The sequence below is a fragment of the Neovison vison genome, chromosome 11 (genome assembly GCF_020171115.1).
Source record: "Neovison vison isolate M4711 chromosome 11, ASM_NN_V1, whole genome shotgun sequence".
NCBI classification, from domain to species: Eukaryota; Metazoa; Chordata; class Mammalia; order Carnivora; family Mustelidae; genus Neogale; species Neogale vison.
In genome coordinates, this window is record NC_058101.1 from 180460371 (window position 1) to 180487124 (window position 26754).

The 26754-nt window shown below is 35.8% G+C and overlaps 1 pseudogene; it reads right to left on the minus strand.

Moving 5' to 3' along the window:
• Positions 1-25424, minus strand: part of LOC122890383 — a 76305-nt pseudogene extending 50881 nt beyond the window's left edge.
• Positions 25425-26754: the final 1330 nt, after the last annotated feature.

The window sequence follows — 26754 nt, forward strand, 5'->3', positions numbered from 1 at the left end:
CCCTCCCTGAATTTCTGGTAAGTCAAGGACAATATTTGAATATTAAATTGAGTCATAATGATATTTGGAACTAATATTGACTGGAGTGTCTTAGTGTGACAGTCTTGGATACAGAGATTCATGGAACATTAGAGTAAGCTTCTAGGGAAGATAAAGAAAGCAGGAATAGACTGTATTAACAGCAAACTGAAGGGATGACCCCAAGGTAGGTTGCCAGTTATTCAAATCACAGTGCCCCAAATTTTGGAAAACACACACTGTGAATCTGTACCCAAGAAGCCTAAGATGATCGCTGGTGTGGTAGCGAGAATTTTGGGTCAGCAAAAGAAAGTGGCCCTAGGAGGAGATGTGTGGAACCAATCAATAAATAGATATAGGACCAACCAGGATTAGTAAGAAGCTTGGTGATCAGTTTCCCATTTTAGAGGAGTTCCTTGGGATCAAGGTCCTTGTATTTCTTAGATTTCTATTTTCATGTACCAGTGAGTTATCAATCAGTATTTATCGCTGTGGTCCCGTGATTTAACAGAATTCAATACACAGAGTAAGATTTAGTGACCATTCACTGAAGTGCATTGAAATGTAATCAGATGACTCAGAAAACCAAATCTTAGGACTAGGCAAACTGTTTAGAGATGGGTAATGGGAAGCTACACTCAGTGACCACATGTGTTCAAAGTTGACACCAAATTTAATGCAGAAAAAAATTTCAGGCTTACAGCTCTTTGATGGTGGGAAGGTATCTCTCGATATAGTGCTGCTCATGGTCAGAGTTGGTTCATAATTCAGTCTGCAAGTGATCCTCTCAATGCATGATACTGAAAAAACCTAGTGAAGGCGAGTTTCCAATACTCATTATCTTTTGGTAAGATTCTTTTCCTCCAAGGAAGACTAAGCTCTTTCATTCTTGGATATATCACCCATTCCATCATCAACTGAGCTAAACTCAGACTGTCTATATAAATAACTCATACTCTCTTTGTAACTTTTTGTTGTAACTTTTATGTAAATCTCTACAATCTGTAGATGTACCTAGAAACACACAGATGTCGGAAAATGGAATTCCAGATGGCAAGAAAATGTTCAGGATTCGCTTTGTGAAGGGGATGATAAAAGCGTCTCATATAGGTCCTACTGAGTTGAGTGACTTCTAATATATAGCAGTAAAGGTCTGGTATCAAACAAAAGGAGTTTGCAATGAAATTACTTGATCAATATTGGTGAGAAGAAATGCTTCCTGCTTTATTGACCTAGCAAAATTTTCGCCCAAACACAGTGCCATTTGAGCCCTGATGAGCAGTGTGTGAGGCTGGAGAGACAGATAAATGTCTTTCCTGGTCCCTAGATGGAACACCAGCTTTCTTCTTCCACAGACGCAACACTATATGGAGTATGAAAGTGAGGATTTTAGGAGGGCCAAAAAGAGAAATATGAAGCAGAGTAGGTACTTTGCTTAACATAGCTGAAGTTCTGGTGGTGATTTCTACTTTCTCAGGAAGGTATACAAATAGGCATGATTTTTGTTTGAAGTAGACATTTGGCCTTTAATGTATTTTTACCAGTTTTATTGAGGTATAATTGATGTTTGATAAACTCCTATATTTAAAGTGTCTAATTTGATAAGTTTGACATCTATACACTTTCTAATCAAGATAATGAACATATCTATCACCCTCCAAAATTGTCTTATGCCTCTTTGTAACTCCTTTCTCTGTCTTCCTCCTCTGTACCTCTACCCCAACCTGACAACAACTGATACGATTTCTGTCACTAGAGTTCTATTTGCCTTTTCTAGAATTTTATATAAATGGAAACATACAGTATGAACCCTATTTAGCTTATTTAATCAGCATAACTATTTAAGATAAATTCATAGTGTTGTGTATATCAATAACTTATGCCTTGTTAACAAATATCCCATTGTATGGATATACTGTAAATTGTTTATTCATTCATATATAGATGAACATCTTGTTTCCAGTTTTTCTATTACAAATAAAGATGCTGTGGACATTCAGGTACATATCATTGTTTAGACATATATTTTCATTTCTTTTGGGTAAATATCTAAAGTTGATTATCTGTCTTATATTTTATGCCTGTGATTAGCTTTTTAAGAAACTGTTAAACATTTTCCAGAGTAGTTGAATCATTTTACATCCCTGCCAGTAGTGAATGTGAGTTCGAATTGTCCCACATTCTCACCAACAACGGATAAGATCGTTATTTTTAACTTGAGACATTCAGTGGGTATGTACTAATATCTAGTTGCAAGAAGAGTTTGTGCTTTCCCAATAACTAATGATTTGAACATCTTTTCTCATACTAATTTGTCATTCACATCTTTGTGGCCTATGTAAAAAATTTGGGTTGCTTATCTTCTTAACACTGAGTTATAAATGTCCTGTAGACTGAAATACTCTAGACTCAAAGCCTTTCTCAGATAAATGTTTGCAAGTATTTTCTCAGTTTCTGGATTGTTACTTCACTATTATCAGAGTATCTCTTGAAGAGCAAGTTTTTCAAATTTTGATGAAGTCCAAATTATTGATTTTTGCATTTATAGTTCATAATTTTTATGCCCTACTTAAAAAATTATTGTCAATCCCAATGTCTCTAGTATTTTCTCTTCTGTTTTCTTTTAGGAAATTTAGATTTTAAATTCTAAAATTGAAAGTTAAGCCAATGTTCAATTTTGATTCAATTTTTGTTTAAGCTGTGAGGTTAAGGTTCGTATCCTACATGTAGGTATCCAATTGTTCCAGCACCATTTGTGGAAAGCTTTTCACATAAATTCTCTTGGTATCTTAATGAAAAAACGAAACAAAACAAAACAAAACAATTTACTATATGAATGAGTTTACTATATGAGTGAGTTTACTTTTGGATATCTTATTCACCTTCATCATTCTCTAGTTTCCTATCTTGATGTCAATACTACACTGTCTTTATTACTAAAGTCTTGAAGTCGGATATAAACTCCCAACTTCTTATTTTTAAGAGATGTTTTCTATGGTCATTTCTACATTCTAAAGAATGCACACAAATGGACATCATTTTTCAAAAACAATTCTAAGGATGTATAAGAGGAAAATAACATGATATCCTCCAGAACAACTAGAATTGTGAGTTCAGAACACAAACATCTGGGAGTTCAGAACACAAACATTTCCCTCATCATAAAATAGGGGTCCTACTATCAAAGGCCAACAGTCTAAGACTCTGAAGCAATATTTCACAAGGTTTGGCCTGTAGTGTTCCATTAGCTGATTCAAAACTTCTTGTAATCATTCACTGTGCATAAAGGATATAGTAATGTATGTAATTTTACATATTTACATTAATTAATATACCAATAATCTTTCTCAAATTTATAAAGTGCTTTACAATTACACAGAATTTACTTTTCATAAATTTCACCTGAACCTCACAACAGTTTTATAGGGGTCTTATAAGCATTATTTAGTAGTATAGTTGTTACAACATGTATGTTATAAAACTTGCAGCAGATACTGTTGCATACCCATTATGTGTGTGCTATGGTACATTATATACAATCATAAAGGTTATAATCCATTGCTTGCAAAAATAATAAGTTTATAAAACAGAAGAATTTACATGTATGTTATGAATATGTATATTATATTCTATGTTTATATAAATTATTATAAATTATAAATTTAATGCTAAGTAGGATATAATTAACAAATAGTGGAGATAGATAGTATATCCAATAGGAATTAGAAAGGAGTGAAAGAATAAGTAAGACTGAATTACCCAGGAAGGGGTTCCCAGACTAACAGGGACTCAGGTTTGTTTTTCTCTTTAAAAAATTTTATTTATTCATTTGAGTGAAAGAGTGAGTGAGAGATAGAAAGAGAGAGAGAGAGAGAAAGAGAAAGAGCACAAGCAGAGGAAAGGGCAGAGTGAGAGGGAGAAGCAGACTCCCTGCTAAGCAGGGAGCCAGGTGAGGGGCTTGACCCCAGGACCCAGAGATGATGACCTGAGCCGAAGGCAGACACTTAACTGTTTGAGCCACCCAGGTGCCCCGAGGACTCAGATTTAATTTAAAGGAAAAATAACATGCTGGACATCAAGAAAGAGGAAGAGGATCTTTCAGGAAAATGCAATAGGATTAACATGGACATGGGGGTAAAAATGCACAAAACTTGTGTTGAGATAGTAAAAAGAATGTGCTCTATAGGAAAGGAATTAATTAGAAAGATACTATATATAGAGGGTGTTAGGATTGTAGGTTGAGATGGGTTGGTAAGAACCTTGAATGTTTTCTCATATAAAGACACAGCTGCTCTTAGTGCCTGTCTGGTGATGAGTCTTACATCCAAGTTTGTAGACCAGAATCCTTTCCTGGATTACAGACACATATGGGTGCCAATGCCTGGGGAATCCCACATATAACTAAAAAATAAACATGGTGAAATCAGAATGCTATCTTTTCCACCCAAGCTTGTGCATCTTCACATATTGTCAATTTTATTAAAGACAATCCAAGCTTCCCAGAAACTCATCAGAAACCAGGGAATCCCTCTAGTCTTCTTTTCATCTTTTTGTATGACTCAATTAGGTCTATTCTAATTTCCAGTATCTCTTCAACCTCTTTCCTCTTCATAATCATCACCATTGCCTTTGCAAAGGCTTTTATCTTCTCTTTTCACAGCTATTGGGGTGACTTTCCAATTAGTTTCCTTGACTTGGTTCTTATTTAAACTATCACATAATTTCCTTGACAAAATTCTTTAGTAGCTTCCCATCCATGAAACAATCTTTTATTATACCCTATGCTCAACCTACATTAAAAAAAAATTTTTTTTAGTTTCAATTATTGTAATTGCTGCCCTTCCTTTACGTACCCTGCACTGTTGACATCACAACAAATACATCCTTGGAGGTACCATTTCCTTTTATGCTATTGTGCATTCATTCCTGTTGTTCTCTCCATGGGCATGTGTTCCCTACTGTTCATTTTTTGTGCCAAAGCTCAAACTGTATGCATCTGTGATGTTTTTGCTGGTGACCCTACATAAATTGGGTATTGTTTCTTCTATGCTCTACTACATTAGGTGCAGACTTTGATTTGTTTATCTGAATGCGCCCCAGAAAGACTGTGTGAGCCTCTTAGGAAAAGTTTCAAATGCTTTTCACTTTTTTTGTTGTTGTTGTTAATACTCATCATGATAAGTATAGTTACCATCTGTCACCACACAACATCATTACAATATTATTGACTCTATATTCTCTATACTGTACTTTTCATCTTTGTGACTGAAAGCTTGTACCTTTAATTCCCCTTCTCTCTTTTGCCCATCACCCCTCCACCTTCCCTCTGGCAACCACCAATTTGTTCTCTGGATTTAAGAGTCTGGATTCTGTTTGTTCATTTGTTTTGTTTTTCAGATTCCACATAAAAGTGAAGTCATATAGTATTTGTCCTTCTCGGTCTTCTTCGTCTTCTTCTTCTCTCTCTCTCTCTCCCTCTTTTTTTTGTTTTTTTGTTACTTAATACCTTCTAGGTCCATCTGTGTTGTCACAACTGGCAAGATCTCATTTTTCTTTATGGCGGAGGAAGATTCCAATGTATATATATCACATCTTTATTGATTCATCTATTGACGGGCACTTGAGTTGCTTCCATATCTTAAATATTGCAAATAATGCTGCAATAAACACAGGGGTGCATGTATCTTTTTAAATTAGTGTTTATGGGTTTTTTTGTTTGTTTGTTTGTTTGTTTTTGCTGAATACCCAGTAGTGGAATTACTGGATTATGTGGTATTTCTATTTTTAATTTTTTTGAGGAACCTCCTTAGTGTTTTCTACAGTGGTTGTACCGATTTATATTCCCAGCAGTGCAAGAGCATCCCCTTTCTCCACATCTGTAACAACACTTGTTATTTCTTGTCTTTTTGATACCAGACATTCTGACAGGTGTAAAATGATATCTCACTGTGGTTTTGATTTGCATTTCCCTGATGATTAGTGATGCTAAGCATCTTTTCATATGTCTGTTGGCCATCTGAAAGTCTTCTTTGGAAAGATGTCTATTTAGGTCCTTTGCCCATTTTAAAAATTAGGTTATTTTTGGTGTTGAGTGGTGTGAGTTCTTTATATATATGATATATTAAAAATATATAAATATATAAAAAAATATATAAATATATAAATATATAAAATATATAAATATAAAAATATATAAAAAATATATAAATATAATATATGATATATTAAAATATATAAAAATATATAATATTTCTATATTATTTTAACTCATTTTTGGATATTTCATTTGCAAATATTTTCTTCCTCACTAGGTTGCCTTTGTTTTATTGATGGTTTCCTTTTCTGTGCACAGGCTTCTTATTTCAGCATAGTTCCAATAGTTTATTTTTGCTTTTGCTGCCCATTCCAGACATATTCATAAATATGTTGCTAAGGGCGATGTCTAAGAGGTTGCTATCTATGTTTTCTGTTAGGAATTTTATGTTTTCAGGTCTCATATTTAGGTCTTTTTTTTCCCTTCATATTTAGGTCTTTAATCCATTTTGAGTTTATTTTTGTATATGGTGGTAGAAAGTGGTCTAGTTTCAATCTTTTGCATATTGTTGTCTAGTTTTCCCAGCATCATTTGTTGAAAAGACTATTTTCCCCCCAATGCATATATATATATATTTTTTACCAAAGTATAACTAATGCACAATGTTATATTAGTTTCAGGTGTACAATATACTGTTCCAACAATTCTATACTTTACTCAACATTCATCACAATAAGAGTAGCCATAATCTATCACCATACAACATAATTACAATATTATTGACTATATTCTCTATGCTATACTTTTCATCTTTGTTGACTTATTTATGCTATAACTGGAAGTTTGTACCTCTTTATCCCCTTCATCGATTTCACCCATACACCCTCACCTCCCCTCTGGCAACAATTAGTTCTCTGTATTTAAGAGTCTGTTTGTTTGTTTGTTTGTTCCTTTTTTCCCTTCTTTTAGATTTCCCATATAAGTGAAATGATATGGTATTTGGGTATTTACCTTCCTCTGACTTATTTCACTTAGCATAATACATTCTAATTTTTTTCTTTTTTAAAGATATAATTTATTTATTTCAGAGAGAAGGAGGAAGAGAGCGTGTGAGTGCCTGAGTTGGGGGAAGGGCAGAGGTAAAGGGAAAAGGAGAGGCAAGCTCCTTGATGAGCAGGGAGCCCCAGCAGGGCTTGATCCCAGGACACTGGGATCATGACTTGAGCTGAAAGAAGACAATTAACTTCCTAAGCCACCTAGGTGTCCCCCACCTTCTAATTTCTTTACATGATAACTGGCTTAGAGGGGGTATTAAGTATGTTTATTTTTAAATAATTGAAGTGAATAAATAATACAAAGACTTAAAAATATAAACTTGGTAAATTAGAACAGAATGGATAGGGGTGGTGACTGATGCTGGATAGTCTGATATCTGAGAAGCTTTAGAATAGGATTATGGTGGTGAGTACCTGCCCTTTGCACTTTGGACTTAATCTGGATATCAATGTTTATCTTTCCCTACTACATCTCCCATTTATGAGTTATTTCTACCTCACTTACCCAATCACCCACATCGATTTTTTCAGTCTATTATGAGTCTGAATCAGAGAATTGGGTGGCTGGAAGTCTCAGGGCTGAAATTGGTAGTAGGAAGATAAGCCAGGACAGAAAATTCAAGCACCTGGTTTTCAAATAATAATTATAATTTTTGAAGGCTTACATCTGCTTCAGTGGTTAAAAAAAGACTTAGGAAACATATGAGAGGCCTTATTTGGCCCCCAAAAGAAAGGTGATGATGCAGATAAGCAACACAATAAACTGCTTGAAGAACTCTATTAGTATATTTTTGGGAAAAGTAATTGACCATTGGCAGGACTGACATTTTAATCACATTTTCTCTTCCATTCACTTACATTCTTTAAATCCAGCTTGCTGCTCATTGAATTGGAACACTGTCCTGTCTAACCTTGTTACTTTACTGAGGTTCACCTGGTGATTAAATATTTTCAATGCCTTTAACTTTCTATAAAATGTATAATTAAATGATGCTTAGCACTTGACACAATTAACATTTTCTTCACTTTAAAGAACGAAGATAGTCAAGGTACTAAATATAGTTGTGGTCACAGAACAGAATAACAAAAGCAAGAACAAGAGCAAGGGTTCAAAAGAGGTAATGTTAGTGCTGGGGGGAGGGACAAGACCAATAAAGTTTTTATGGCAACTGCCTCTTTTTTTCTTGTTGGTGTTTGTAAACCAGATTTTTACAGACTTGCCATCTTATACCAAAGCAACTAGACTATATGTACTATACCACCAAAAATATCTCCAGTGAGTGGTTTTTTTTGGGGGGGGTGGTAGTGGTGATGAGGGGATGGCAGCAATAAGAGTCAACATGAAGAACAGTGAAACATGGACAGTAACATTTGGAGAATGCTGAGGAGAAACATATGTCACACGGTAAAGCCAAGGGAAAGTCACAATAAGTACCTCTGGGTATTGGAAATTCCAGCTGTGACAGAGAGCTTTCTCAATTCCCAGCTTCACCACCCACTCTAAAATATGTTTTCACAACTAACCAATCCATCAATCATAACTACGCACTGTGCTGGATGTTATGTAGAATCCACCATAAATCAAGCATAAAATAGTACGTACCTACTAAGAGCTTAAGGTTTTTCTAGGAAGGCAAGACATGATGGCATTTTCTCTAAAGAAGAAGTCGAAGTATCCTGCTGCTTTTTTTGTGTCTGTGTGGTTCATGGAGTATTCTGGAAAAGAAGTAGAATAGAAGAGATCACTGAAAATTGGAAGGAAGTTGGTTCAGAAGCTTGGATGCCTGAACTTTAAAAAAAAGAAAAAAAAACAGAAGCTCCAGAGAAACCTTTGACACTCAAGGGGCATGAAAGAGGGAAGAAATGGCCATTCTGTTCTCCCCATGGAGTTTTTCTATGAAGGCATTACCCAATAATGATTAAAATGTTATTAATAACAATAATGAAATGGTTACAACCTAATTAACTGTTATTATTGAATAAGGTTACACATTAAAAATTTTTCAGGTTGCAACTGTCTCGAATCTCTATTTGCTAATAGGGCAGAATTGTCCATGCAATTAAGGATGCTTACTCTGCTCCAGTGTTTCATGGCAAAACAGTGTAGGACATAGTAAGTCTGCTAGAGGGCTGCTTCATTGCTGCTGCTTATGCTCTTAGCAATCAGAGAAGTATGGGTCCAACCAGTTTAAAGCTATCTTGTTCACTGATACGATGATTTTTTTTTTTTCTGTTCCAAACACTCATAGAAGCCTTGGTGGTTTTCAGTAAGAGACATCCATTTGTCCATTGATATTCTTTAGCTTGCCTTCTTGTCCAAAGCTCACCAACTGAATGTAACTGGACTTCCTCAGCCTACATAAAAAAATCTGATCACAGTCTTTTTCCCTGGGTCACTGGGTACCCAGGAGTCTTACATTTGTATAGTAATAGGATTGCACTCAAGTGATTCTTCCTTGAACAAAATATAGTCCAAGGTAACACATGATCTCTATGTGGACAACTTTCAATGACAACTTGTCTTAAAAATAGAAATATAATATTCAAGCACTGGATTCCTTAGCTACGATTTATTGAATTCCCACTATATACTGACTTTGAATTGGACCATAATATCTCTTTTAATGTATGATTCCAGTCTGTAGACACATGCCATGGAAGTGCTCAAGTAACTTTCCAAATAGAACTATAATTTCCAATTATAGTCTTTCTGATTTTAAACAGTATGTTCTTTCCTCCACATCAGAATGCTTCAAGCTGATAGTACACTAAAAACAACTGGAATTTCTTTTCTTTCTTAAGATTAAAAAAAATTATTTTATTTTTCAGTGTTCCAAGATTCATTGTTTATGCACCACACCCAGTGCTCCATGCAATATGCACCCTCCTTAATACCCACCACCTGGTCTTCCAAACCACCCACACCCCTCCCTTCCTAAACCCTCAGTTTGCTTCTCAGAGTCCACAGTCTCTCATGGTTCATCTCCCTCTCCGATTTCTCCCGACTCACTTCTTCTTTTCATCTCTCAATGTCCTCCATGTTATTCCTTATGCTCCACAAGTGAAACCATATGATAATTGACTCTCTCTGCTTGACTGATTTCACTCAGCATAATCTCTTCCAGTCCCAACCATGTTGATACAAAGGTTGGGTATTCATCCTTTCTGATGGAGGCAATACTCCATAGTATACATGGACCACATCTTACTTATCCGTTTGTCCACTGAAGGGCATCTTGGTTCTTTTCACAGATTGGCAACTGTGGCCATTGCAGGATAAGCATTTTTTCTCTAAGCATTTTTCTCTAAGCATTTTTTCTCTGAGCATTTTTCTTCTCTAAGAAGGCACAGGACCTTGCAGGGAGTCTTTGAAAGAGTAAGGTGTTGGCTTTATAATGGAACTAACCTCAGTTTTGTGAACTAGTCTCCCAGGAAGGTACAGCTCCTCTTTCTCTGAGACACATTTGAGGAAGAAACTTATTTAGTTCTGACAGACTAAATTGAGGCAAAAGAAAAGAGATCAGTTATAATTTGGTATGAGTCCTAGACTATGCCTTGAGGAAGAAATAAGTCATTTAAGTAGAAAGGGGTCACTTCCCCTGCGAAGGGGCTTGGATTCCCAGGTCTGACTGAATCTTTGAAAACGGACTCCACTTACTTACTAAAACTTCACTTTAGAAGTGAAAACAAACATAGCTTGCCTGTCCTTTCTTAATTCTGGTTCTTTAATCAGAACTGGGCCTTGCTTGGGCTGTGCTCAAAAAAGAGATTTCACTGGCCCACTTTACCAACAGGAGTCAACACTCCTAATCAGCATTTCACTTAATCTGGCTCATTAAACATTCAAGGCAATCAGAAGGTTAAATTACACAGAACAAACACCAGTGACTGGAGTATGTGTAAGAGAAGGAGGAGGTGTCCCTGGAGGGCAGAGAGTGGCAGGGCTGGTAATTTTGTGAATTGTATCATTAATAAAATATATTTTATTCTATTTGATGCTGACTTTAGGAAGGTTCCTGTGTGATGATTACATTTTTAAGCAGGCAATTTTTTTTATGGCTTTACCCAAGGCTAAAGGGAAATCTAATACAAAATTCAGAAAGACTTTGCTGAAATGCCCATTAAAATTTTATTTGTGTCCTTTTAGGAGTTTTTAAGAGCCGTAAATTCAAAGCTGCCCATGACAGAAAAAAATGTAACTTTAACAATTGCATAACTCATGATGGGGAGCCTATCAAAGTGTGATGTTTCTATAATTTTAATTCAAAAACACTTTAGAAGCTTTCATTTTCCTGATTAATGATATTTAAAGGAAGTTTATGTTTAGGGAGAGAGAACCATCTTAATGGCAATTAGATTTTTTCAAGTTAATTGAAAGACAAATTTACTTATATCATCTTTTTATATATTACAAAGCTAAAAGAGTGCTTTGCCATTAGTTAATTATGAAGTCTTTAACCTGCATAATTATAGCTTTATGGACATCAATTCCTTCTATTTTTATGAATGATGCAGAAAACTGTATGCTCTACAACGTTCGAGAGTAGATAAACTTGGCAACATTCAGAGAAAGTATTGCTTCTATCTCCTAGCATGCAATAGATCATAAGGATTAACTGAATGAAAAAGGATAGAAATTGGACAGCTTCCCTGTGTTTCTAGAATCAAACCTCCATAAGCAAAGTTACTATTTAAATTTCATCAGTCATCAAACAGCCACACATTGGTTTTATTTCTTAAGCCAACATTTAATGGGCTCCTTCCTGCTCTGAACCCGATATACAAAGTTGACTAAGATAGGATCTGATCTCTCACTGGCAGAGTGTAATTTATGGGAGAAATAAATAATATTTGTTTACAAATATCCCATACAAAGCAACCCAAAGGCAAAACTCAGGAAGAATCCCTGGTAGAAAAGCAGACCTATTTCAGATGTTAGTGTGGTGGCTGAGAGTATGGGTTCTAGAATCAGAACACCTGGGTTCAAATATTAACCTTACCATCAACTTGTTTGGTAATCATCATCTCTTGCTTTAGTTTCCTTGCCTGAAAATTTGGGAAAAAACAATTTTACCTAAGTGGATGGCTGTGATGATTAAGTGAGATACTATGAGTATAGCTCTTAATCTAGAGGTTGACATATTATAAATTCCCAATACATAAAGGTTACTTTAATTATTCAACACTTAAAATTATTTCATTATTCACAATTCAGATCTCTATCTTCCGCTGGTTAGAAAAATTAATATTTGGCCATAAATATATATTTATTTTAATTGTGTGATTAGAATAAACAAACATATATCCACAAATGGAACCAAGAGAGGTGAAGACAAAAAAATAAATAGATAAATAGATACATGTAGCACAGTAGGAGTGGTTTAGTTCCAAAATAAAAAATAAAGAAGGAAGTTAGAGAGGTTGAAAGGTTTCAATTATAAATAAGATGATCATGGAAGACCTTATTGATAATACATTTAAGTAAGAATCTGAAGGAGGAAAAGAAACAAGGCACACAACTATCTGAGAAAGACATTCCAGGAAATAGGAACATTTTATCAAAAAGTCCTAACTGTGTATAAAATGTGGGACACACACACACACACACCAAGAGAGCCAGTGTTGCTAGACTAGAATAAGTAAACAGAGGTGGTAGGAGATGACATTTGAGAAGTAATGGATGAGGCTGATTATGTAGGACCATCCAAGCTCTTGAAAAATTTCTGACCTTTACTTTAAATTGGGAGGAAAGCCATCAGAGGGTTCAGAGCAGAGAAGTAAGAGGATCTAGCCTTCTTGGTTGCATGCTGAGCTCTGGCAAAGAGAAAAAATGAAGACAAGTAATAAAAATATGTCAATAATTAAGGAAAGAGCAAATGATGCTTTGGCAAGGGGCTTTTAGTAGGGATTGTGATAATGGAGGATTCTGAATATATATTGTGGTGGAGACGGGAAGTTTTCTTAACCAATTTCCTTATAGATTTTCCTAAGCTATCTCAAGTAGTGCACACTTGTCACTAACTAATGTAGAATGTGGGTGGAGAATATTTAGAGAAGAAGGTCATACACTCAATCTGAAATGTCTTTTTACTAATGGGCGTGCTGAGTGTAATAGCTGGTAGTTGGAATTACAAGTCTGGAATTCATAGGAGAAGATCAGGCTGCCCCACAAATTTGGGAGACATCAGTATACAGATGCTATTTAAAGCTAGGCTCGTGGGTAAGATCACAAAATGAGAAGAGTAAATACAAAAGGTCCAAATAGTGAGTCCTAGATTACCTAGGAGGCAAGGAGATGAGGGAAAACCAGATGAAGAAACTGAGAAGCATCCCTCAGTGAAGGGGAAGAAAAAAACAGAGTATGATATCCTTCAGGTCAAGTAGAAGAAATATTTCCAAGAGGAAGGAGTGATTGATTATGTGAAATATTAGTGTTACATCAAGAAAGATAACGAAGAATTATTCATCAGACCTACCATCATGGAGGGCTTATATGAATTTGATAAGAATGATTTCTGTAAAGTGTTACTGGTCAAAGCCCTATTGGCATGAACCCGGGAAATGGGAAACTAAGTGACTGCAATGAGGATGTCTCTTTACTCTTGAAACAAGTTTTCTGGTAAAGGGGAAGAGAGAAATGATTGCTGAAAGGGATACTGAGTTAAGGGAATGACAGCATGTGTGACCAGGAGTGGGAATGATGCATTAAAACAGGAAATTATGAATTACGATTTCTGCTTCCACAGGTAATAAGGTTGGTAGTTGCCACTTCATCCTAATAACAAGTGTAACTCTGAACAGACTGAAAAATCAGCAACTCCTCTAGGACCTACAAAAGAGGAGGACACTAGATAAGCCACTGAACCCAATATTGGAGAGACAGGGAAATACAGAGAATAACAACTCACTGGAGCAGAGACTAGTGCAGGAAAACCACTGCAGGAATCAGTGCCAGGGTAGAGAAACCGCAACATGTAATTGAATAACCAGAGACTTAGTATGGACAATTCTAACAGTTAAAAACTCTAGCAGGGACCTAGTGATAGGGAGGGCCCCCAAATACAGTGAAATTTACCTACAGGAACTCAACCAGATTCCCACAGTAAATAATAAAGAAACATCCCTTCAAGCATCTGTCCAGGAGGAGAAAAGGAAGCATTTTGAAATAACAGGAGCACTCTTCTTAACAAGGTCGGCCCTCAAGGGAAACTAATTAACCAGAACCTAATCTGCTGGTGTTTGATCAGAGCCTAATTGACCTGGGGGAAGGGAAATACCCAACTCCAGCCCATTCTAGCCATCCTCTCCTACCTGAGGGGAGAGACAATAAACTGAGAAACACTCGTAAAGTTCATAGTCCAGAGTCACGGCCTCACTAAAAGACCGAGACCTATCATAGAACTATATAAAGCTTCCTCTCTCCTCACACCTTACCACCACGTTACTAAAGTCCTACTTATAGCAGTTTCTTTTGCCCAGAATATCATGCATGGCTATCAAAAAAAAAAAAAAAAGTTATGACATACCCAAATGCAAAACAAAACAAAACAAAAACCCTGAACAAAACCAAATAAAACCAAAACCCCACAAGTTGAAGAGACAGAACAATCCTGAAAACCAGACATGGCAGGGATGTTGGAAGTATGAGACGAGGAATTTGAAACAAGTATGCTAAAGTCTAGAATGGATAAAGTAGACAATATGCAAGAACGGAGGGACAATGTGTGCCGAGATATGGATATTATAAGAACCAGAAAGAAATTCTAGAGATGAAAAAAATACCATAACAGAAATAAAGCATGTCTTTGAAAGGCTTAGAAGCAGAGAAGAGAAGCTTCTAAGAAGCTTCTAAGATTCTAAGAGAATCTCTTAGCTTGAAGATATCTCAATAGAAACTTCAAAAACTGAAATGCAGAAAGACAAAAGACTAAAAAACAAACAAACAAACAAACAAAAAAACCTGGAACAGAATATCCAAGGACTGTGGGACAACTCCATAAGGTGGAACATATACACAGTGGGAGCATCAGAAGGAGAAGGAAGAGAAAAAGGAACAGAAGAAATGTTTGAAATAATAATGACTGAGAAATATCCCAAATTAATGTCAGACACCAAACCAGAGATCCAGGAAGCTTAGAGAACACAGAGCAGGATAAATGCTAAATGCAAAAAGCAAAACAAAACAAAACACCACCACCACCAATAACAACAATAAATTCTACACCTAAATCTATAATTTTCAAATTACAAAAAAACCAAAGCTGAAGATAAGATTTCTGAAAGAGGTTAGAGGGAAGAAAAAACACCTTGCCCATAGAGGAACAAAGATAAATACATCTTTCTTCTCAGAAACTATGCAAGCAAGAAGAGAGTAAAGTAAAATAGTAAAAGTATTGAGAGGAAAAAAAAACCCCACCAACCTAGAATTCTGTATCCTACAAAATTATCCTTTAGGAGTGAAGAAGATTATCTCAGACAAAAAATGAGGGAATTTGTTGTCAGCAGACTTGCCTTACAAGAAATGTTAAAACTACTTTATTTATTTATGTAAAATATGTAAGACTTGGATCAACACAAAGAAAGGAAGCGCATCAAGGAAGGATTAAGAGTAATAGAAAAAACTTATTTTTCTTATTATTAATTGATCTAAGAGTTTGTTCAAAATAATAACAGTAACAATACACTCTGGGTGTGCTTATGTATTTGTCATATCTATATGCTTACATATATATCTATATATAAATGAAATGAATGGCAACAATGATACAAGAGGAAGAAAAAAGAGTTAGGATTGTTTTGGTATTATAGAGTACTCAGAGTACCTGTGAAGTGGTATATTTTATTTTATTTTATATTTTTACTTTTAATTTAAATTCCAGTAAACATATAGTGTTATATTAATTTCAGTTGTACAATATATTGATTCAATGATTTCATATGTCATCCAATACCCATCAAGAAAAATCCCCATCACCTATTTCACTATTTTACTCATCCCTGTAACCCTCTCTCTGTGGTAACAACCATCAGTTTGTTCTCTATAGTTAAGATTCTACTACTTGGTTTGCCCCTCCCCTTTTTTCTGTTTTGCTTTTCTGTTTTGTTTCTTAAATTCCGCATATGGATGAGATCATACAGCATTTGTCTTTCTTTGACTGGCTTATTTTGCCCAGCATAATACTCACTAGCTTTGTCCATGTTGTTGCAAATGCAACATTTCATTCTTTTTTATTGCTGAATAATATTCCATTGTCTATATATACCACCTCTTCTTTATCCATTTATCTGGTGGAATATTATTTGAAATTGGGTTTGAACTATTTGTAATGTGTATTGTAAACTCTAAGGCAACTACTAAAAAAAGTTAAAAAATAGGAAGCATAACTGATATGCTAAGAAAGGAGAGAAAATGGAAACATAAAATGTTCAATTAAAATCACAGAAGGCAGAAAAAGAGTAGGAGATGGAAACAAAGAATGGGGCAACAAACAGAAAACAGTAACAAATGCAGCAGATATTAATCCAACAATATTAGTAGTCAGTGTGAACATTAACAGTCTAAATATACCTATTAAAAGACAGAGATTATCATGTAACAGGTTCAATTTTTCAATAATCCTTAATGTGTATGCACCTAACAATAGAGCACCAAACTACATGTGGAAAAAAAAAAACAGATAAAATTGCAAAGAGAAATAGATAAATTCACTACTATAACTGGATGTGTTGACATTGCTCTATCAGAAATGGACAAATCCAGCAGGCACATAATCAATTAGGACATAGCTGAACTCAACAATCCCAGTTATGCACTGGATATGACATTTGCACACTACTTTATCCAACAATACACATCTTTTCCAATTCATATGGGACATTCACCAATGTAGATGATATTGAAGGCCATAAAACATGCCTTAACAAATTTCAAAGAGAAATCATACAATATCTGTTCTCAAGTCATAATGAAATTAAACTAGAAATCCAGCACAGAAAGATAACTGAAAAATCCCCCAAGTATGTGGAGATTAAACAAGACACTTCTAAAAAAGATGTGGGTTAAAAAGAAATCAGAGAAATTTAAAAAATATTTTGAACTAAAGGAAATTGAAAGCACAACTTACCAAAACTTGTGCAATGTAGTGAACACATTGCTTAGATGGAAATACATAGCACTGAATGCATAGATTAGAAAAAAGACCTAAAATCAACCCTTCAAGCTTCCACATTAGGAAAATAGAAAAAGAGGATCAAATTAAATCCAGAGCAAGCAGAAGGAAATAAATAATAAGAATTAATGCTGAAATCAATTAAATTAAAAATAGGAAATCAATAGCAAAAATCAATGAAACTAAAAGCTAGCCCTTGAAAAGATCAATAAAATCCCTAAGCCACTAGCCAGACTGACAAAGAAAAATAGAGGGCATAAACTACTAATATCAGAAATGAAAGAGGGAACATCAGTACACATTCCATGGAAATTAAGAGAAAAATGAAGGAATCCTATAGACAATTTTATGTCCATAAATTTAATAACTTAAATAAAATGAAGATTTCTTGAAAAACATGATTTGTAAAAACTCACACTATAATTACTAAACAAATTAATTAGGCCCCTATCTGTTAAAGAATTTGAATCAACAATTAATAACCTCCCCAAAGGCAAAACACTAGGCTCAGAAGGATTTACTAGTGAATTCTACCAAATATTTAAGGACACAATTATGTCAATAATCTATAATCTCCTTCAGAGCACAGAAAAAGGTGGGGGGAATACTTCCTAACTCATGCTATAAGGCCACCATTATTCTACTACAAACAGAGAATACTACAAACCAATATCTTTAATAAATACAGATATAAAAAGCCTCAACAAAATATTATTGAAATATTAAATCTAACATTATGGAAAAAGAATCATACAACATGACTAAATTTTTCTCATGACCAGCTTTATCTCAAATATGCAAGGCTGGTTCAACATTCAAAAAACCATGTACTCCATCACATCAACAGGCTATAGAAGAAAACTCACATGATTATATCAACAGATGTAGAAAAACATTTGATAAAATTCAACACCCATTCAGAATAAAACCTCTCTGCAATCTAACAACAGAAGGGAACTTTCTTAACTAGATAAAGAATGTCTACAAAAATCCTATAGCAAACATCATGGTTAATGGTGAGAAACTCAAAGCTTTACACTAACATCAGGCATAAGATAAGGATATCCCTTCTCACCACTCTTTTTCAACACGTTACTAGAAGTTCTTGCCAATGGAAATAAAAGAAAATAAAAAGGATACAAATCTGAAGAGAATAAGTAAAAAAAAAAAATCCTTGTTTACAAATGACATCATCATTTATTTGAAAATCTGAAAGAATTGAGAAACAAAAACCCAAAAAACCTCCTGGAACTGATAAACAATTATAGCCACATGACTAAAAAACCAATATACAAAAGTCAATTGCTTTCCTATATACCAGCAATTAACAAGTTAATGCTGAAATTGAAAACAAGATATCACTGAGGCACTTGGGTGAGTTGGTCAGTTAAGTATCTGACTCTTGGGTTTGGCTCAGGTCATAATGTCAGGGTTGTGAGACTGAGCCCTACTTCTGGTTTCATACACATGAGGGAGTCTCCTTGAAAATTCTCTCCCTCGGCCCCAATCCTGACTCTCCCTCTCTTGAATAAATAAATAAATCTTTAAAAAAACCCATAAATACCATTTATATTAGCATCCCCAAATTAAATTCTTCTGTATAAATCTAACAAAATATGTACAAGTTCTGTATGAGGAGAACTACAACACTATGGTGAATGGAATCAAAGATATGCCATGTTTAAGATTGGGGATACCCTAACTGTAAGGATGTCTCTACTTCCTACCTTGATCTATATATTCAATACATTCTAACCAAATTTCATCAAGTTACTTGTAGATATCGACAAGCTTATTCTAAACTTTATTATGGAGTAGCAAAAGAACCAGGATAGCCCACACAATATTGAAGGAGAAGCAGAAAGTTGTAAGATCTCCTAAAATGGAGCAAAGGTGCTACAATACAGCAAAGAGACTTTTGAACAAATGGGTCTGGAACAACTGGACATCCACAAGCAAAACAAAAACAAAATAAAAACAAAAGTAAACTTATACCTAACACTCCTTACAAAATTAACTCAAAATGGATCATAGACCTATATGTGAAAGGCAAAGCTATAAAACTCATGGAAGATAACAGGTGAAAACCTAGATGACCCTGGGTATAGCAATGGTTTTTTAGATATAACAAAAAAGACACAATTCATGAAAGAAAGAATTGATGAGTGGGACTTCATTAAAATTAAAAGCTTCTGCTCTGTGAAAGTGTCAAGAGAATGAGAAGATGAGCCACAGACTGGGCAACAATATTTGTGTAACACACATCTGATAAAGGATTGTCATACAAACTATATGAAGAATTCTTAAAACTCCACAATAAGAAAGCAAAAAAATTTGATTAAAACTTGGGCCAAAGTCCTTAACAAATACCTCATCAAAGGAAATTATACAGATGCTAAATAAGCATATAAGCCATGCTCCATATCACATGTCATCAGGAAATGCAAATTAAAACAAGAAGATACCATTACACACCTATTAGAATGGTCAAAATCTGGAACATTGAGAACACCAAACGTTTGTGAAGATGTGGAGCAACAAGAACTACCATATATTGTTGCTGGGAGGCACAATGGTACAACCACTTTGGAAGACAGTTGGACACTTTCTTATGAAACTAATCATTCACCGACTATATGACCCAGCAGTCACACTCCTTGGTATTTATCCAAAGATGTTTAAAACTTGAGTCCACACAAAAAACTACACATGGATGTCTATAGAAGCTTTATTAATAATTTACAAAACTTGGAAGCAACCAAGATGTCCTTCAATAGGTGAATGGATAGGGACACCTAGGTGGCTCAGTTGTTTAAGTGTCTGCCTTTGGCTCAGGTCATGGGACTGAGTCCCGCATCAGGCTCCTCGCTCAGCGTGGAGCCTGTTTCTCCCTCTGCCTGCTACTCCCTGACTTGTGCTCTCTCTCCTCTCTCTATGACAAATAAATGAAAATCTTAAAAAAAAAAATAGGTGAATGGATAAATACATTGTGGTACATCCAGACAATGAACTATTATTCAGTGCCCAACAAAATGAGTTATCAAGCCATGAAAAAACATGGAGGAAACTTAAATGCATATTACAAGTGAAAGAAGCCAATCTGAAAAGGTTATATATTATTTAATTTAAACCATATGGCATTCTGTAAATGGGGAAACTACTGAAACAAAGGGTCATTGGTAAATAGATGATTGGTTGCCAGGGATTGGGGGGGGCAGGGATGAAGAGGAGGAGCTCAGAGGATTTCTAGAGCAGTGAAAATACTCTGTGTGATATCATTGTGGCTGCTTAATATATACATTCATTGAAACCACAGAATGTTCAGGCACCAAGAGTAATTGTAATGCCAACTATGGACTCTTGGTGATGATAATTTGTCAATGCAGTTTCATTGGTTACAACAAGAGCATCACTCTGGTGAGTGATACTGACAATGTGGGAGGCTGTGCATCTGCTGGAGCAGGGGGTAAATCTGTGCCTTTGCATTAATTTTTTGGTGAAACTCAAACTGCTCCAAAAAAATTTCCTATAAAAAATAAAAGAAGGAGAAGTTAAAAAGAAAGAAATGGAAAAAATATACAATATTACCAATAAACATAAGGCAGCTGGAGTGGCTATACTGATATCAAGTAAGGCAGATGTCAAAGGGTATTACAGAAGGGTATTACAGAATTAAAGGGTATTACAGAAGAAGGGAATTTCATAATGGTCAATGTGTCATTTTTTCAGCCAAATACATACATACCAATCATAAGTATGTATATGGCTAATAGTAGTTTTAAAATACACGATGTGACTATTGAATGAACTGAAAGGAATAATATTAACATTTATACATTCAGTTGGAAATTTTAACACCCCTCTCTAAGTAATTGATAGAACACCCAAAGAATTAGTATACCCATAAATGCTCTGAACAAAACTATACACATCCTTGAACTAATTATAATTTATAGAACTCTATACTAGAAAACGTATTCTACTCAAGTGTACTTTGTACATTCACCAAGATAGACCATACTCCGGGCAGTAAAAAGTTTTGATATGTCAAAAGTTTTGAATGTTTCAGTATGGCTAAAAGACTGAAATTTTATAGACAATGTTCTCTGTTCATAATGAGATTAAATTATAAATTAGTAATAATATCTATATAACCCCAAGCCAAAGAATAAATAAATCACAGAGAGATTAGAAATTACTTTTTATCTAATAATAATAAAAAGATAAAAGGTCAAAATCAGTAGAATTAAGTGTAAACTTGATAGCATTAAATGCTTATATTTGAAAACAGAAAAGGCCTAATGTCAATGATCCATAGGTACACCTTAAGAAGTTAGAAGGGCAAAGGAAATATAATGTAATTAGAAACAAGGGAATAATAAAGATTAGAGCAGGTATTCATTAAACAGAAAACAAAAATATAATAGGAAAAAAAGCTAAAAATTGTTTTTTTGAAAGTATTAATGGAATTGATGTAACCCTAGGTAGACTGGTATGTATGTGTGTGTGTGTGTGTGAGAGAGAGAGAGAGAGAGAAGGAAAGACATAAATTACCAATGAAACAAAGTGTATCAGAAGATATACAGATATTAAATGGTACTAAGAAAATGCTATGAACAATTTTCTGCTACTAAATCTGAAAACTCAGACAAAATGGGTAAATTTCTTGAAATTTAAAACTCACCAAAAATGGTACATGATGAAACAAAATCTGAAGATTCATATGCCCCTTAAAATAATTCAAATTTTATCAAAAATTGTTCCACAAAGAAAATTCCAGGTCCAGATTGTTTCAGTGATGAGTTTTACCAAACATTTAAGAATGTAATACCATCAATCTTACACAAATATTTTGAGAAAGTAGAGGAGGAAACACCAAGCTCTTTCATTAGGCCAGCCAAATACTGATATCAAAGCCTGCCAAAGATATTCCAAAAATAAACATGTTACATGCAAATATTCCTCATGAACATAGACACCAAACTTTAAGAAATATATTTGCAAATAAAATTTAGCAATACATAAAATGACAATATATTATGAGCAAACAGGACTTATTTTCAGAAAAGCAGAAGTGGTTTAACATTCAACAAACAATCAATACGTAATCTGACATATAAATAGAATAAAAAAATCATACTGCCATCTCATTAAATGCAGAATGGTATCTGACACAATCCGAAACTTATTCCAGTAAAAACTTTCATCAAACTGGGAATAGGAGAAATCTTCCTCATTCTGACACAGGGCATCTACAAAAAAAGCCTACAACATCACGATAAGGATAAAACTTTGAGCACATTATCTTCCAATGTCCAATCCCACTAACTTTATTTTGCATTGAACTGGCTGTCTAAGTCAATGAAATAGGGTACACTAGGAAAATAGAAGACATCTATTGGAAAGAAAAAAGTCTTGCTTTATTCTCAGATGACTTCATCATCTACAAAAAAACAAAACAAAACAAAACAAAACCAAGGAATCTACAAAAACAACTAGAAATAAGTTTGTTAAAGTCAAAAGATAAAATGTCTATATACAAAATTCAGTTGTATTTCTGTATGCCAGTAGCAAACTTTGAAATTTAATTTCAAAATTAGTGTTTAAAATAACATAAAAACCCAACATACTTTAGAATACATTTTAAAAGTAAGACTCCTACACAAACTAGAAAACATTACTCAATGTAATTAAATGGATTTACGTACCAACAGCATTTTCACAGAACTAAAACAAACAATCCTAAAATTTGTATGGAAACACAAAAGACCTCTGAGGACCAAAGCAATCTTGAAAAAGAGAAATAAAGCTGGAGATATCACAATTCTAGATTTCAAGTTATATCGCAAAGCAGTATTAATTAAAACAGTATGGTACTGGCATAAAAACAGACAAATAGATCAATGCAAAAGGACATAAAACCTGGAAATAAACCCACAATTATATGGTCAATTAGTCTTCAACAAAACAGGAAAGAATATACAATGGGAAAAAGACAGTCTCTTCAACAAATGGTGTTGGGAAAACTGGACAAGCACATGCAAAAGAATTAAACGTATCCACTTTCTTTTACCATATATAAATATAAGCTCAAAATAAAGACCTAAATGTGAGACCTGAAACCATAAGAGTCCTTAAAGAGAGCACAGGCAGTAACCTCTCTGACATTGGCCATAGCAACATCTTTCTAGATAAACCCCCTGAGACAAGGGAAACAAAAGCAAAAATAAACTACTGGAACTACCTCAAGATAAAATCTTATGCACAGCAAAGGAAAGAATCAAAAAATTATAAGGCAACCTACAGAATGGGAGAAGATATTTGCAAAGGACATATCTGATAAAGGGTTAGTATCCAAAATATATAAAGAACCTACAAAATTCAACACCCCCAAAACCAGATTATCCAATCAAAAATGGGCAGAAGACACAAACAGATATTTCACCAAAGAAGACATCCAGATGGCCAACAGACACACAAAAAGATGCTCATCATCAAGGAAGTGCAGATCAATACTGCAATGAGTTATCCCCTCACACCTGTCAGAATGGCGAAAATCAACAACACAAGAAACAAAAGGTGTTGGCAAGGATGTGCAGAAAAAGGAACACTTGTGCATTGTTGATGGGAATGCAAACTGGTATAACCAGTGTGGAAAACAGTATAACAGTTCCTCAAAAAGTTAAAAACAACTATCCTATGATCCAGGATTACTGATTATTTACCCAAAGAATATAAAAATATAAATTCAAAGGGATATATGAACCTTGATATATGTAGCATGATCTATAATAGCCAAATTATGGATACAGCCTGAGTGTTCCCTGGTAGATGAATGAATAAAGAAGAAGTGGTGTGTGTCCATGTGCGTGTGCGTGTGTGTGTGTGTGTGACTATTACTCAGCCATCAAAAACAATGAAATCTTGCCATTTGCAACAACATGGATAAAGCTAGAAAGTATAATGCAAAGTGAAGTAAGTCAGGGAAAGGCAACTATATCATTTCATTCATATGCAGAATTTAAGAAACAAAAGAAAAAAAGTAAAGGGGAAAAAAGAGAGAGAGAGAGAGAAACCAAGAAAAGACTCTCAAAGTACAGAGAACAAACCAATGATGGGAGGTGGGCAGGGGGTTGGGTGAAAAGGCAATGGGGATTAAAGGGTGCACTTATCATCATGAAAAAAAAATAAAATGATAAAAAATAACCCAAGCTTATGTAAACAGAGAGATATACATATTTATGGATTGGAAGAATTAATCATTCAAGGATGTCATTTCTTACCCAATTCATCTATGCATTAAATGACATCCTACTGAACATCATTTAAGCAACCCTTTCCCAGAGATATTCAGCACCAAAATCTGCTTTCCTGGAAGCAAATATTGGCATCTCCCAGGACACGCGTTTGAGAAATGCATTAATATTATGAACATCGCGGATATATTTCTCTAAGAAGAGTTTGAAAACAGGGGAAACGGTAATCTGACAGAGGAGAAGACGGGGAAGAAAGTCACTAAGAGAGGCGGGGAGAACGTAAGAGAGAAAAGCCGGCTCCTTAAGAGGGCTTTGCTGGTTTCCAAAGTTCGCCTAACGTCAGACCTAGAATTAGTTGCATTTTTCCCCCCTTTTCTTTGTTTTTATCCAGTCTGCCTAACTTGGAGGGAGGCAGAACTCCGCATCTTGGCTCCAAGCACTCTCTAATTTCTATGATGTGTGATCTGTGTCTGGTCTCTAAGTCGCCCTAGGGCAGAAGTCATGCCCATTTTTAGTCACCTTCCTGTTAGCCAGCATCAGGCACAGTAACCACACCGAAGAAGCTTAACTCATTTCTTCATTCCTTCAGCCATTTACGCCTCGCATATTTCACGAGTGCTCACAATTTTAGGTACCCGAGGAAGAGCAGTGAGCAAAGTCAAGGGCTGCTTTCCCAGACCTTCAAATATCGGTCAGCTGAAAGGAGGGAAAGAGAAAAAAACCTTCTGCTGATAAACCTTTCGATTTTCCTAGTTTGCACGCATCCCGTTTCACCGGGGTGTCCTAACAAGGACAGAGGACAGAGCGCGGTCGCCTTTTTGTTCTGTACTAAGACCCCAACGTGCTCCAAGGGGGAGCGGCTGGGAGCCCCGCAATGATGAAGCAAGGACATGCACGCGGGTCTCCAGAGAGGAGCTCTCACTTCCGTTCTTCTTCCCTCCAAAATGGTCCAGGAGGAGGATGAAAATGGATTAGCCCCACCATGGAGGATGTATGGAGCCTGCCCCCACCCCACTCCTCGTCGGAGCCCAGCAAAGCTGGGAGCGTGAAGTGCTCGCTCAGGGTTCCGCAGGCCACAGCTGGGGCAGCAGCTAAGGCGGGCGATGCTTTGTTACCGGGAGAAAGAAGCATGGTTGCTTTGACAGACGTTTTCTCTGGCGGTTTGCAGAGGATCAGACATTCATCACGCGCTGTTATTTATTTATCGTGTCTTCGACATGGTCCTCCATAGCACAAATGGGAAAAAGCAGTTTCCCTTTCCCCCTGGGAAGGCCAAGGCTGATGAGTCCGTAATTAAAAAGCGGCTCAGCAGCTGACACTCGTGGCTCCCTGAAAAGCTGCAAAAGGGCAGGGGAAACAAAGAAAAAGTTCTTCTTAGGAAGCCAAAGCAAACTCGGTCAGGGCAGGAGGAGCTGTGGGCAAACGCGAGGGAGAAAGACTGAGCAGCAGCGGTGGACCAGTAGCCTCCTGGGAGTCCGCCTTGCAGAACATCCATCAGCCAGCAAGTCTGATGTGAGCGAGGGTCCCTAACCTCGCTCGAGGGTCCCTAACCTCCGAAGTGCAAGGACTTGAAGCCAGGAAGGCGTTTCACCCTTGAAGAGGACGCAGAGTTCAACTCTGCAATGTGAGCTAAAATTAAAACTGTAAGAGAAGTCTCTGAGACCCACTTCCAAAAACAAAAAAGGAAGAAGAAGAAGACGGGGGAACAGAAAGGTAAATGACCTTACTTGCAAATCTGCAATAAGCAACACTAAAACCCAGAAAGGATGATAAACTTTCATTTCCACTAGACACAAGAAGAGGGAGAAGAAAAGGCTATGTTGAAGCCGAGGAGTGTTGAAGTAGTCCAAAAATAGCAAAAAATGTCACTGTTAGTGTTGTTAAACAGCAGCACCCTACCTGGAATGAAAGGACCATTCTTTTCTCCCCCCTCCATAAAAGGATCTGATCGTGAGCAGGGAGAGCTTGTGTGGATACAGCCCTCACTATTGGATGGAGGTGGAGGGCAATGGATGGTGGGACCTTAGAAAGCTCCTCAGAAGCCCTGGATTCTATTGTCATTTCTAGTTCCCGAGGAGGCTGGCGCTCACTGGGAAGTGTCAGTCCTGTTGACTTCACTTCCACAGACCTCCAGATGCCAGTGGTAGTGCTGAGTTAATTTAAAATGTATCTTTATATGGCTTTTTGTCCTCCTCCTCTACTTACTGAGAAAAATTCCCAGA